This window comes from Oncorhynchus tshawytscha, linkage group LG04 (genome assembly GCF_018296145.1).
Source record: "Oncorhynchus tshawytscha isolate Ot180627B linkage group LG04, Otsh_v2.0, whole genome shotgun sequence".
NCBI classification, from domain to species: domain Eukaryota; kingdom Metazoa; phylum Chordata; class Actinopteri; order Salmoniformes; family Salmonidae; genus Oncorhynchus; species Oncorhynchus tshawytscha.
The window spans coordinates 45,797,872-45,811,293 of NC_056432.1; the positions used below are offsets into that span (position 1 = coordinate 45,797,872).

Here is a 13,422-nt window from a genome sequence, read left to right on the forward strand (position 1 = left end):
CAGGTGAATATCATTTTCGTATGAGGTTATTCTTCTTATCTAAGCTTGGGAGGTGAATTGATGTTGTGCAAGGTTGTAATGCCTTCACATTTTTTTTCTTCCTGTTTTACAGTTTCGATGCTCTGGGGCCTGGTGTTGTTGTTGCCAAGGAGCGTTCGGACTGTCGGGACCAGGTTTCAGCTGCTGCGCCATGCTTCCTCCCAATTGCTTTTTTTGTAAATATGCTCTGTAGTGTTCAAGATTGGAATGTAAATTGTGGAACACAGACAGACACTTGAACATCAATAGTTTGAATAATTAAACAATACGTAATGTTATTTAGTCTTCTAAATGAGAAGTGATTGTTTTATGGTAACTTATGCACAGTCAGTGGCGATGCCCAGGTGGGCACAAACATGATGAGACGGCCCTTTGCTACCCAAGTATAAGAGCCCCCGTGACACAATTCACACCAGACCACGCAAACCACGGTGTAAGCTAAGGTTGCAGATGGTTGAATTTCTAAGACCAAAACATGCCAGGTGACGCTGGTGTGTGAAGTGGTTTATACTACAACTCTACCAAAGGACAAGACCAGCGAACGTGGAGCACATTCCCACGTTGAAATGACGAAGAAATCTATAAACTAAAGAATAATTATTCAGACAGCAGCTGTTAAATACTTTAGTCCGGTAATGCCGCCGATCTAAGTAGATTTCCGAATAGTACTCTGAAGTATCCATTATAAAAACTACGCCTGACGTATCCATTATGAACACAACGTAGAGACTTTGTCGATTGACTCTCCAGCAGACGGACCGGCGACCACAGAGAGAGACAACAAAACATACACATGGTAAATATGTAAATTGCAATTTATTTTCGAATGAGCGGTCATTCATGTAAAGTATTAGCAATTTCTATGAGTGTAATTATTAGCTATGAGTTTCCCGCTCTTGAGCTTTCCTTTGTCTACCAAGCTGTCATATCGGTTTTGTCCGCTAGAGACTTTTTCTTTGTATTATGTAGTAACCCATGTGTGAACTAATTGTGTGTGATTATGTAATTCTGTGATTGATTAAGTTAGTTAGTAAATAAATAATTGAACCAATTTGTATACCGCTGATTATGACATTAGCGGAAAAACTGCAGAAATTGTGAACATCGCTCTCCAAAATTAACCATCGAACGCAGGCTTTGTAACGGTTCTCTCCACTTTAGCCCTTATGTATCACCATCAAAGATTGGCATCAGTACAGTACCACAGTGCTCAGCAGAAGCACGTGCAAGACATGAAGGGACAGGTACAGAGAACCAAGCAACTATTGGCAAAAGCAGGAAATTAATGCATTCTGCTAACCGAGGAACTGCGTTTGAAATCTGAACAATTAAAAGTAACTGCAAATACTTATGACGATGAATGAGCACAAACTCATCAACAAAATAATTTTCTAAAGGAACACCTCGATTTAGCCAAAACTAAATACGATGTAGTCCACTCCAAACTAGATAAATCTGTTGAGTTATCTACAAACAAGAACGTGCAATTTGATAACATGCAGGCAGTTGTGTTGAACATTACTCAAAGTAACAATGTTCTACTCCAAATGCTGAAGACCAAAGACGATCAGTTAATGGACACAATGACTAAGTTGAAGTCGCCGACCTAATGAATGATGAGAGAACTCAAGTGATGAAGATGGAAATATTGATTTCTAAGCAAAGGGAGAAAATCTCATCACTGAATCTCTCACACCGTACCCAAGACTTGTATCTGCAAACCATGACAGATAAGTATGAGACTGAAAGGAGCATGTGTGACACTTACGTGTCCAAAATCAGTACTCTAAGCACTCAAGTGGACTCTGCAATGCAGCAGAATACCACCCTTAGGTACAATCTGGTACAATCTTCGCCAACAAAGCCAAAGCTTGATTCTTCTCTTGGCCTTTCGGCCCCAAATTCCCCACAGAATGAAGCCAACCCTCTCCGCCTGCTTGGCACGCAAGCCTTGACAAACTCGTCAAAAATTTCTCCATCTTTGACCCCGTTCCAGGTCAGCCAAACGATACTGAGACATTACTAGCTGACATAGAGGATGCATCGGATGGCTACCCGAACGCTACGGGTTCTGTCAGGGTTTACCTGTTGAAGTGAACATCGAATAGTGATGCGGTTAATTCGTCTACAACAGCAACATGTGCTAAATGACTACGCTAAACTTGTCACAGCTTTGAAATATGAATTCAGTGGATCTGCAACTCACAAACACAACACTGTCAAACAAGCTTGGAATGAACACCCACAATCTTACTATCATAGGCTTCGTTCAGCTTATTCTTCGTTCAGCTTACAGTTTACAAGAATGGAAGAGCTGTTACCATTAAAACAAATGTTTCTGTCGAACATGTATCCCACCTTCATTACCTACTTGGGCCCTACAGCCCACATTGGCTTGCCTATCTTACAACTCAGAATGCTTGCAAGCACTGCTTTTGAGGCATCAAAAGCTCACCACACTAAGAGCCCTGACAACTCGGTTTTGAAGCTTGAACAGGAGCACTCACTCCAGTTAGAGGGTGCATTATCAGGTATTGGAGCATTGAAAGATGACTCAAAACAACGGTTTCTACCACAAAACCATGAATCCAATACCCACCGCGGTCTAAATAACTGTAAAGTACGTCGCCATCGAAACAACTACCGCTACAATAGACCTGTTCGCTACGTTCCTGCACCCAACTCACACAAAGTGACAGAGCACAAGGGTAACCAAGGGTTCAAGGACAATCAAAACGCACACCAATGTTCTCTAGTAGTTCCACTATGTGAAGAACTAAAGCAAGAACATTTTGAGAAAAGGGTCAAAGATAAGTCACAAGGACTAGACGGGGAATTGCCGGACACCAGGTCCGCAGGAATTAACACGCTTAGCAAGGAAGTTAAAAATCATATTTCTCCTGCTCTCACTCGAGATCCTATCCAGGGCCCGCTCGATCAAGAAACAAGCCCACAGGCTTTGTTTTTAGACTCTAATACAAAGGTTCCGAAGAAACAGATCAAAAGCTTCGCTAAAACAAAGCCCACTCAAAATCAGAAAATTCCATCTGTTTTCACCTTGAACAGAAATGGCACATCACATCATTGCGAAACGACCACTCCACTTTATGGGGAACATGTCCACCAAATGCAACTCTAAACGGCCATTCCTGGAAACAGTCCTGGAGGACTGCTTAACTTGTCATGGGCTAATGGATTCGGGTGCGACAATATCGCTCCTCTCTCAAACACTGTTCAATGATCTCAAAAGTGTTTTGAAGCCAACTAAACGTTGGTTAAAAGTGGAACGATGCGACACTACACTTCAAGGTTTCACTCAGACTACCTCGCCTCTCACATTGTGAGTCATGCTGAAACTACACTTCCAGGACGTATCGCTCATTCATCCTGTGCATGTTACCAGCCTCGAATCTGAACCCCTGCTACTCGCAGCAGACTTGATGGATCGGTTACTCCCACTGATGGATTGGAAAACCAACCATGTATGGTCACAGGTCACAGTTCCTTCTCCACTGACCACATGGTCTTCTCCTAACGCTAGCTGTAACACAGTCATTAACAAAGGGTATCTGTCAAAAGCACCCCTTGGGAAAAAGACGTTTCGAATCCTCTTCGTGCAGAATTCGATCCAAGGAGATATTACGATATCTCGACACATTCCATCAGCAAACCTGAATGACCATAAATGTTCATGATTTTGAGCCAGCAGTCTCTGTGAATGAGCAACTTCCCTCCTCCTTGAAGTTGTGAATTACGGTAGTTGAGAACTTCTCTTGCCCTTCGGACACTTCCGCAAGCACTGCGGCAGTCTCAGCAAGAAAAACAGATGCGCAGAGTGTACTCTGCTTCCGATGATACATCTTCCGCTTTGTGGGGGACTGTCACCCCTTACAATGACACTATTGACTCCCACTGGTGAAACACTTTGCTATTTCACAGACAGATATCCTCGTCTCAGTTCGCAGGTACTGAAGCAGACGCTGTCGTGACTGACTGACAGGCCTCGACAGCCACTGAGCGTTTTGAAGCACAAACACCAGGAGATTTGGTTAATTTAAAAGGTTACAGCCATTCTCATAACAACACAGCCGCTGACAACTCGTACATAGGGTCTGATCTTTTCGTTTGTACCTCGGATACCAACATCAACCACTGGTGGGGGGGGTTCCCGAGACACAAAGGGGGGAATAGTAGCCCAGACCCATGATGAGCCTCATCGAGGCCGATGGGGGGGTTGAGGCTACATGCAACACCGTATGAGGCCGCCAGAGGAGAAAACAAATCTAGTTGTAAACTTCCCTATGAGAACAGTGAGGAGCAGACAGGCCCCTAGACGGGGATAATCTTAGAACTCATCTAAGATAGTAGTGAGGTGTACCAAACTAGTCGTAACAGAAGTCCAGTGGACGTTCCACCTCCAAAACAAATGGCAAAAATAGTAATTCCTTGCCATGTGTAGGTTCAAATACAATACAACTAGTAAAATTCTCTAATCATGTATTCCAGTAGAATAACATTTCAGAATAAATCGGTAGGACAACTGGTCCCCTTGAGTACCAGTACCAATGCCAGCATAGTCAGTCCAGCCACAATCAGTAAGAAGGTTAAAGACCTCAAGTCAAATTGCTATTGATAACAGAGGAGTTAGTAGTCACACAGATTGTAGCACGTGTAAGGGAATCTCCAGAAAAGTATTTGATGGTCAACACACATGCCACTAATAAATAGAACCCTCCATTCAGGAGGAAAGTTATTAGAAGTCATCAACATTGATCACCCAGCATACGACTGGTTCAGTGCTTAGAGATTACTTCCGTCGTGAGGTTAGCTCCTCTCTGGATGACATAGCTATTAAATACTCCTTCATACCTACCACCACTACAATGGTGTAAGACACATTGAAGTGTAGGAAAACTACTACAGGTCCCCCTAACAAATGTCTTAAGGTTGACATCAATTCTTACTGACGCCCAGGCATTGACCTGGAAATTATTTGATGACATCAGACCCATTCTGAACACATTTCAACCTACCCAGATACTTGGTTTCTTTCCCATGGTATGTGCGCGGGTGTAAGCACAAACACACACATACAGCGGAACATTTAATAAGAATTTATGCTCGGATCACTTGAGGGTCTGAACAAAATACCAGCCTTAGTAAAGTTGAAAAGTTACTCTTAGGCCTTTTGACTCTACAGCTGCAGTACTCACCAGTTTCTCCACAGGGGTCCATAGGTCATCCCTGTAGACTGCCCGAAGCTGGGGCCTTACAGCTGTAGACTTATCATGTAGTAATCAACTTAGGATAGTGCCCTAAGCAACACACAGCAAATTAGAAACGCCCTAGATATGACATTAGACAATGCCATGATAGGGTTATTTTGCCAGGATGTTGGACGTATAGAGAATACAGTCCAATTAGATGATTTTGGTGTGATAAATATATTTTGTATATATTTTGTTTATGCTTTTATTCCTTTTTGTTTCAGTTCCTTTGACACTTAGGAAGTGATAGAGCCATAAACAAAGTCCCCATGGAACCATCACTTAGTGCTGCAAAGCCGCTCATTTGGGAAGAAATGTAATTATGTATTTCATGAGTGTGTGTGAAAACCACATTTTTCCATGGTTCCCCCAACTTCCTAGTTGATTAAAGTTACATGATTAGTTTAATCGTGTAATTAAATTACACATAGATAATTTATTTTATAATATAGAGTCTTCACATTTAATGATAGTCACAGACATGACAGATAAAACCTCCCAGGAAAACTTTCAGGGAACCATGTCACGACTTCTGGCGAAGTCGTTGCCTCTCCTTGTTTGGGCGGTGCTCGGCGTTCGACGTCACCGGTCTTCTAGCTATCATTGAACCATTTTTCATTTTCCATTGGTTTTGTCTTGTCTTCCCACACACCTGTTTTCAATCCCATTCATTACCTGTTGTGTATTTAACCCTCTGTTTCCCCTCATGTCTTTGTCAGAGATTGTTTATTGTCAGTGTAGTGTTTATTGTCAGTGTAGTGTTTTTTGTATAGGTGTGCGACGGGTCTTCGTACCCATATTTGTTTATAATAATTTTTCTATTTAGTGTTATGGAGCATGTTACTTGGACATTTATTAAAAGACTCAATTTTACACTCCGTTTGACTCTCCTGCGCCTGACTTCCCTGCCACCTATACACATATATCTGACACCATAGTAAAACATTCTCAGAACCTCCCTACAACCTAAAAATGTACGTTCCCAGAACAGACAATTTTCACATCCGTTCTGAGAATGTTTAAAAAAATTAGCTGTTTTACCGATCAGGAAACTTATGTTTTTGTTCCCAGAACCACTGGGAAACCAAACAACTTTTCCACAACTTCCAAGGAACCAAATGTGCTAGCTGGGTTGGTTTTGGAACATCCTCAGCACATTTAAGGAACTTGACAAAAAAACATCATTTTCTTGGTATTTCATTACTTTACAGAACTTTTCCTAAAAGCTCAAACATGGAACAACATTCTTCTGTGGGAATTTCAGTACTTCATTATAACGTTTCCTACAGGTTTATTCATGTTTCTATTTAAAGTCATGTTCTCAAATTGTTCCAAGAACATTAAGAAACAACGTTCTTTTGTGGGAATTTCAGTATTTCAGCATAACGTTTCCTACAGGTCTATTCAAAATTCTATTTAAATTAATGTTTTCAAATTGATACTAGGCATAAATCACATTATAAGACTCATAGGTCCACATAGCAATGCATGAATACAATGCATTACCAGGAAGATGAAATCAGGTTCTGTTCTATTCTATCCAGCTGTGACCCGATCCGGATCTGATATGAAATCTATCCACATCCAGCATGATCAGACAGCTGTCAAGAGGAAGTATCTGCTAGAGGACTAATGAAAAGAGGATGGAGATAAAGACTGGCACTATAGTCTGAGTATGGAACAGATGAGGGACTGAGCAGTTGTAGCCTTCAGGGGTACAAATGAGATAAGTGGACTTAACTTGCTTCTCCACCAGACAGATAGGAATTTATCCAGGAAAAACATTGCTATCTCCTGGCCATGTTAGAGCACTACAACAAAACACAGTCAGTGGAACTGCTCTCACCCAAGGCTGAGACTGACTGCCAGGAGTGTTTCTAGGATTTGTTTAATGGGGTGGCCAAGGAGGGACCAAAAATCAGTCATGTGGCCATGGAAAATCAGCACATTGTATCACTAATAGCATTGAAAATGTAAACTACAATGCATTGTATTGAATAATTGTTTAAATTGTTCATTTCTATCTGCCCTAAATAAAACCATTTGAATTTATCCATATTGCTCCATATTCAAGTTCGATACATGGTTGGTGGTAACTCCCCCTCCAAGGACTTGTTTTCCCATCCAATTCATTATTTGAAAGTTGAAGCGGATTTACTGCATTTCTACACAATTTAAAAGCTTTAAATGCTTTTTGGAGAACAGCAAAAACAGCCATTATCACCTTGGCTGCTGTAGCTTCATTCATTGACCTCAGTCGATAAGGAACATAACTATACACAACGTTCTAGAACAAACACTTCCCAGTTAGCACAGGGACGGCGTTCATGGGCGGGCCTTAGGGGGCCTGGACAACCCAACCGTAAAAATAATTTATATTGATCATTTATTTTGACGGTGACAAAGAAAGAAGCATCAATCTCAGATAAATGACTGTAGTGTTGTGACGCGCAAGGAGGAGAGCGCGAACTTCCTTGATATAAAAAAATACCCAAGTCGCTAATAATAACAACGCAAGCCTATAGACACGTTCCTACTCTTTCATTATTGCTGCACTGCTTGTAGTGCTGAGTGGAAATAGGAAGAACGCGCATTTTATGGGTTACAAAATTGTCGAATACCAAGTGTTGACATTTCTGAGTAAGAACTTAAACATGAACTCACTCATGAAAACAGCAGCTATTTGCTGTATTCGTTGACAGTCTCTAGTCATGATTTTAAAATCTCACAGTAACAATTTTTGCCGTAGCCTTCTTTATGCCTCCTAAATTACTGCATACTTGGTCATCTGAGCAATCTGATTGGCAAGCGGTGGCATTGATTTCCTCTCCAGCCCCACCGGGAAGGCAGTTTGTACCTTCAGACACATGAAATGTCAACAGTTTGCCTAAACTGCACGCAGGGCAGATGAAATGGCTGCACGTACAACCAACAGCCCGAAACTAATAAAAAAATTAGGAACCCAAGGCTTTATCGTTGGGTTTTTTACAGAAATGTTCGGCATCGACTAGAAATGCCTTGGAGATCACGGTCGACTTGTTGGTGACCACTGTAATAACACAACACAATTTGGAAAAAGTCAAGGGGTGTGAATACTTCCTGAAGGCACTGTACCTCAATTACCTTGTACCCCAGCATATTGACTCAGTACTGTACGGTGTATACTGTACATGCGAATAATGAAACTTGAAGTTTAAACTAATGGTCATAACGAATCATGAAAATAATGTACACTTGACAGAAATATGTTAGTTAATGTAGAGACAAACGATTGTATATTTTTTTAATCCAAAATTTTACAAAAATCGTGATTTAGCAAGCTAGCCGACTAGCTAACATTACCCAGATAGCTGGCTAGCTTTATGGGTGTTGTGACATGACTATGAAATTGTAATTCTGGTTGTTTAATGTTTTAGTGACTCCTGAAACAACCAGCAAACCAGGCTGTCGTCTTGTGAAACAGTGGATGTAAATAATCTAGCTAGCTAAAGCATTTACTGCAAATTGAATGTACACATTTGTAAGCTTGTTTTGCTAATATTTGCCATGCAGATCGATTAAATAATGTAGCTAGCCATGTTCTTGCTTATTGTGCAGTGGAGGATAAAAAAATACATGTATGCCTATGGATGTGTAGCTAGCTATCTAGCCATCTGTGTATGGACCCAAACGTTTGGTATACATATTAGTTCAGAACCTAGCTATGAACCTCAGATATCATAGCCAGTTGTATCAATTTTAAAACAATCTGAATGACATTAATGAAGCCTATGGATTGAGTAGAATATACTGTAATAACGTTGTGCCAAGGATGCAAGTCGTATATACACATGTAGTTATTACCATGAATGAGATCCTCAAAATTGTAGCCTGTACTTTTAATATATTCACTGATCATGTACTCTACCTTGGCAAATAAAGGTGCAGTTCAGGTATGAAGGTCTTTTAGATTATTTTTCAGTCATATCCAATACCAGGAGTATCAAATTTCTGTCTTTCAATGATGCTGTGTCTGTATGTATTACAATTATACACTTCAACAGTGTTTACTAATCTTGGTCCTGGGTCATCAATGGTTACACATTGCAACTAATAGACTAGAAACATGATTTAACTAGTTAAAGGCTGATTTGTAATTCATATATACAGAGATATAATTTAAAAAATAAACAGTACACTACACTTCCTATGCATCTGTAAATACTCTAAAATCTCAATATCTAATGCCTTTCATCTGCATTGATAAACGCAGGATAGGTGTAGTATTTAATCAAATGAGAGACTTAATTTCAACCAGTAGAGAATGTGAAACACTTTATTGAAATATGTTCATTATCCAAGTGTTATAAATACATGTATTTATAATATATTACAATTATAATATCAATGCAAATTCAATCTATACTTCAATGCACATCTGTTGTGCATTATAAAAACAGAGGAAGAAAGGAGGTGGCGAGAAAGGTGTAAAAGACAGAAAGGGAAAGAGATAAGAACATAGGAGCAGGGATATGATTCATAAATCAGTGCTACCCAAATATTCTCAGTTCATCACAATTACATACTAGTGTCTCGTCGGCCCGAAGGTTATCTTAAAAGCAGGTGAGGTGGCGATGATGGGACTGGGGGTTGGCATCCTCTCTCACATCAAAACATAACTGCAGACGAGACACAGATGGAGAGAGAGCCTTGTGTTTTTAGTTTTTATTCTAACATTGTTACTCATAACAATCAGGTGAAATGCAAAACTGACCTTGGATCATTAACTCTGGGACTACTGCATCTATCTCTTTAATAATACTTCAGGTTGAGCTGACCAAGTGACCTCTCACCTCTGATCATGCTGTGCCCTCTATGTAGCCAGTTCAGATGTGGGAGGGGTTGACCGACACAGCTGATATAACCTAGAGGATTTAGGGAGAAGAGGGATGAAGTGAAGGAGAGAGACTGTTATTGAGAAAATAAGGTAGTTAAAGGGACAGTGTTCAACAGGAATCTGTGTGTGTGGCCTCACCTGGTGTTCACACCACACTAAGTGGCTGCAGAATACTTTATGCTGAAAAACATGAACAGACAAGGACAAAACAATATATCGTAGTTCTAGAAATAATGAAATGTCTTACTATTCTCCATGGTTGGCCCTCTTGCCTATTCTTTGAAGGTGGAAAGAGACATTTATACACCTGAGCCTGCTTACTGCACAACCCAATCCATCAATCAGATTGATACACATGAGTGTGTAGGTGTGGGTTATAGGGTGTCTAAATTGTAGGAGGTGCAGATCTCCCGCACACAGATTGCCTCTCTTGCTGTGTTGTTGGACCCCATCCTTGAAACATCCTGCAGAGCAGCAGACTTCTCCTCTGGCACACAACGGCGGCTGCAGATCCCCTCCTGGTCCTCGTGTCCATACCCATGAAGTTATGTAGGACACAAGTAGCCTTCACACACCTGAATTCCTCCAGGAGGCAGTCCCAAATGGTCCTGGTCACCCAACCTTGCAGTGCCCTACACGATAACTGTAGTCAATCGTTTTGAAGGAATCTCCAGTTACAAGGTATCTGTAGGAATATGGAAGACAATGTAATTATTAGACTATTACATCACCAGGTCATTGTGGATTACTAAAATATAATATTCCTGATAACAAATCATGATAACATTGGATTGATAGATGCATGAGCACACATATGTGCAATAACAGGATCGTATCAAGGATAGCATCACAAATTAATACATAAATATCACTTGAAGCTTGATGAGTTGATCATTTGAATCAGCTGTGTAGTGCTATGGCAAAAACAAAAATGGGCACCCCTTTGAGTCCCAGGACCGGGATTGAGAACCACTGCTCTTCACATGTAGACATGTAGGCTTTCATAGCTCTTTATCTGAGGACAGACAACCTCACAAGAAACAGACTTCATTATAGTCAAATTACACCCCACTGAATATTATGTTACTATTATCTCCGTCCTCACTTCTAGGGACAGGAACTACACAAAAGTACCTGCCCTATCCTGAATAGCCTATTCTCTCACTTTGACAGTTAATACATAAATATCCTATCCTTTCACCCTCCTCCATGGCTGTTAGCTAGCTAACGTTACCTACAAGTGCAGTTGGAGTTTGTTTTTTTACAGTGATAAATACATCAAGATACATAGCTAGCTAACTGAATTAAATATCACCAGCTACCTATCTACACAGTATGTGAAGTTGGCTAGATAGTGAGCTAGCTCATTTGAGTTAGCCTGCACTGTAGCTAGTTAGCTAATAATACATAGGTTTCTTCTACATTTTCGAAATGTATTTACTTACTTGAATAGGTTCTCCCTGCCATGTGGACAATTGGAAACAGGGCAGCAAAGTTTGTTTGTCACCAGTGCGTTTTAGAGGATATTACTATTGAACCATGTACCCATTTACTAACCAGACCTTCATACAAACTTGCTATGCTGTATTCTTGACGCATAATCGAACATGCTGCTATATGCTGCCAGCACGCCCACAAGCGAGTCACAATGGGCGGCCTAAGCGACACGCTGCAATTTACCGCTATCTAGTGCACATGCACCGTAAAATGAGTCACGCTAAATGGGCTTTTGAAAGTCGCTTGGGTTGTCATTTCAGGACACTCACTGCCAATGGCTTTTATTTGAAATACTCAAGCATGTGATTTGAACAAAACAAACTGTGAAACAGGCAACACATACAGTAGTACCAAGTAGGTATAACATCTGAGGTGGGTTATTAAAAGCGGAGTATACAATACACTTTGTTGAGCCCTATGAAATTCGTTATAGTTTTTCCCAAATTCCGTTTTCATTTTTCTGAATTTTACGATTTACGCTAATTTTATTATCAGAAAGTGTGTCTAATAATGTGAATGAATAAAAAGTCGACCATGTACCTTGGCGTGGCCAGCCAACCACAGGACACTACTAAGGGAAAATATGAATGGAATACTATTATAAAGGAAGATAGCCAAGATATTTATCTGAGACATGAGGACCACAGAAACCTATTGCAAAAGGGTCATAAGAATTCATGGTTCCTTATGACAGTGTGTATAAAAGCCCCAAAATCCACTGTAATACTATATTATACTAGACAGTATATTGTAAATGAATATATAACCATTACACAGATGGTTCACTGAAAGTGTTATCAGGAACACTGAACTGAAACAAGAAATTTTGAACCAAGGGCAAGTGCATAAAAAGTGAAATAATTTGAGCATCTGAGCGTAGAGCGAAACTATTAGTTTCCTTATCTCTCTGGGCTGTGTGGAATGTTGTCATGGTGTGTGGCTCAGGCCGGCCAGGCCACCACTGGGTTCCTGCCATGTAGTCTGGTCCCACTCTCTCACACCATGTGGTCATGACCTGCCCTGGATAATCTCTCTTGTCATCTATTAAAACCCTTTAGAAGACCTTTAACTCTAAAAAGGTGGTTGGCTGGGCTGAGGGAGGGAGTGCAAAACCTCTCTTCTCTTCCTTGAGAATATTTTAGTTAGAAAGAGTTGAACAGTTAAATGGAGAAATTGTTGTTTATAATTCATAGTTTAAATGTAATTATAATAAGGTAAGTGGTTCCACAGCCTGTTTCCTCAACTTTTCATGTATTTATTACCTGAACCCCCAAAAATACCTGAAATAAAAGTGTGCTTAGTTTCAACTTGAGAAAATGTAAGCCAAAAAATTCAGTCAACTTAAAATGATGTATTTGCTCAAATTGTCTCATATGTGAAATTGTCTCATGTGAAAATAAATTGGGCATCTTACCTAAACCAGGCTGTGGAACTAGTTACACACACAATGCTTTTAACATACAATGTTTTCAACATACATACTCAAACCCCTTGAATTTTTCTACATTTTGTTACGTTACAGCTTTATTCTAAAATTGATTTCCCCCCTCATCAGTCTAAACACAATACCCCATAATGACAAAGGTAAAACTGGTTTTTAGAAATTTTGCAGATGTAATAAACCCCCCCTCAGAAATATCACATTTACATAAGTATTCAGAACCTTTACTCTGTACTCGAGTCTTCTTGGGTATGACAATCCCAGGTGAAGACACAATAATTATTGTATAAATGTAGAATTTA

At 40.2% G+C, this 13,422-nt stretch overlaps 1 long non-coding RNA gene across 2 annotated transcripts; it reads right to left on the bottom strand.

Moving 5' to 3' along the window:
• Positions 1–9,607: 9,607 nt before the first annotated feature.
• LOC121846365 lies at positions 9,608–13,218 on the bottom strand. Of its 2 annotated transcripts, XR_006083242.1 has the most exons (3): positions 11,122–12,319; positions 10,139–10,867; positions 9,608–9,964 (listed from the first exon to the last, which is right to left on the bottom strand). It is a non-coding gene; the product is annotated as an uncharacterized LOC121846365 (long non-coding RNA). The 2 variants fall into 2 exon arrangements; XR_006083241.1 differs by having other exon boundaries at positions 10,139–13,218.
• Positions 13,219–13,422: the final 204 nt, after the last annotated feature.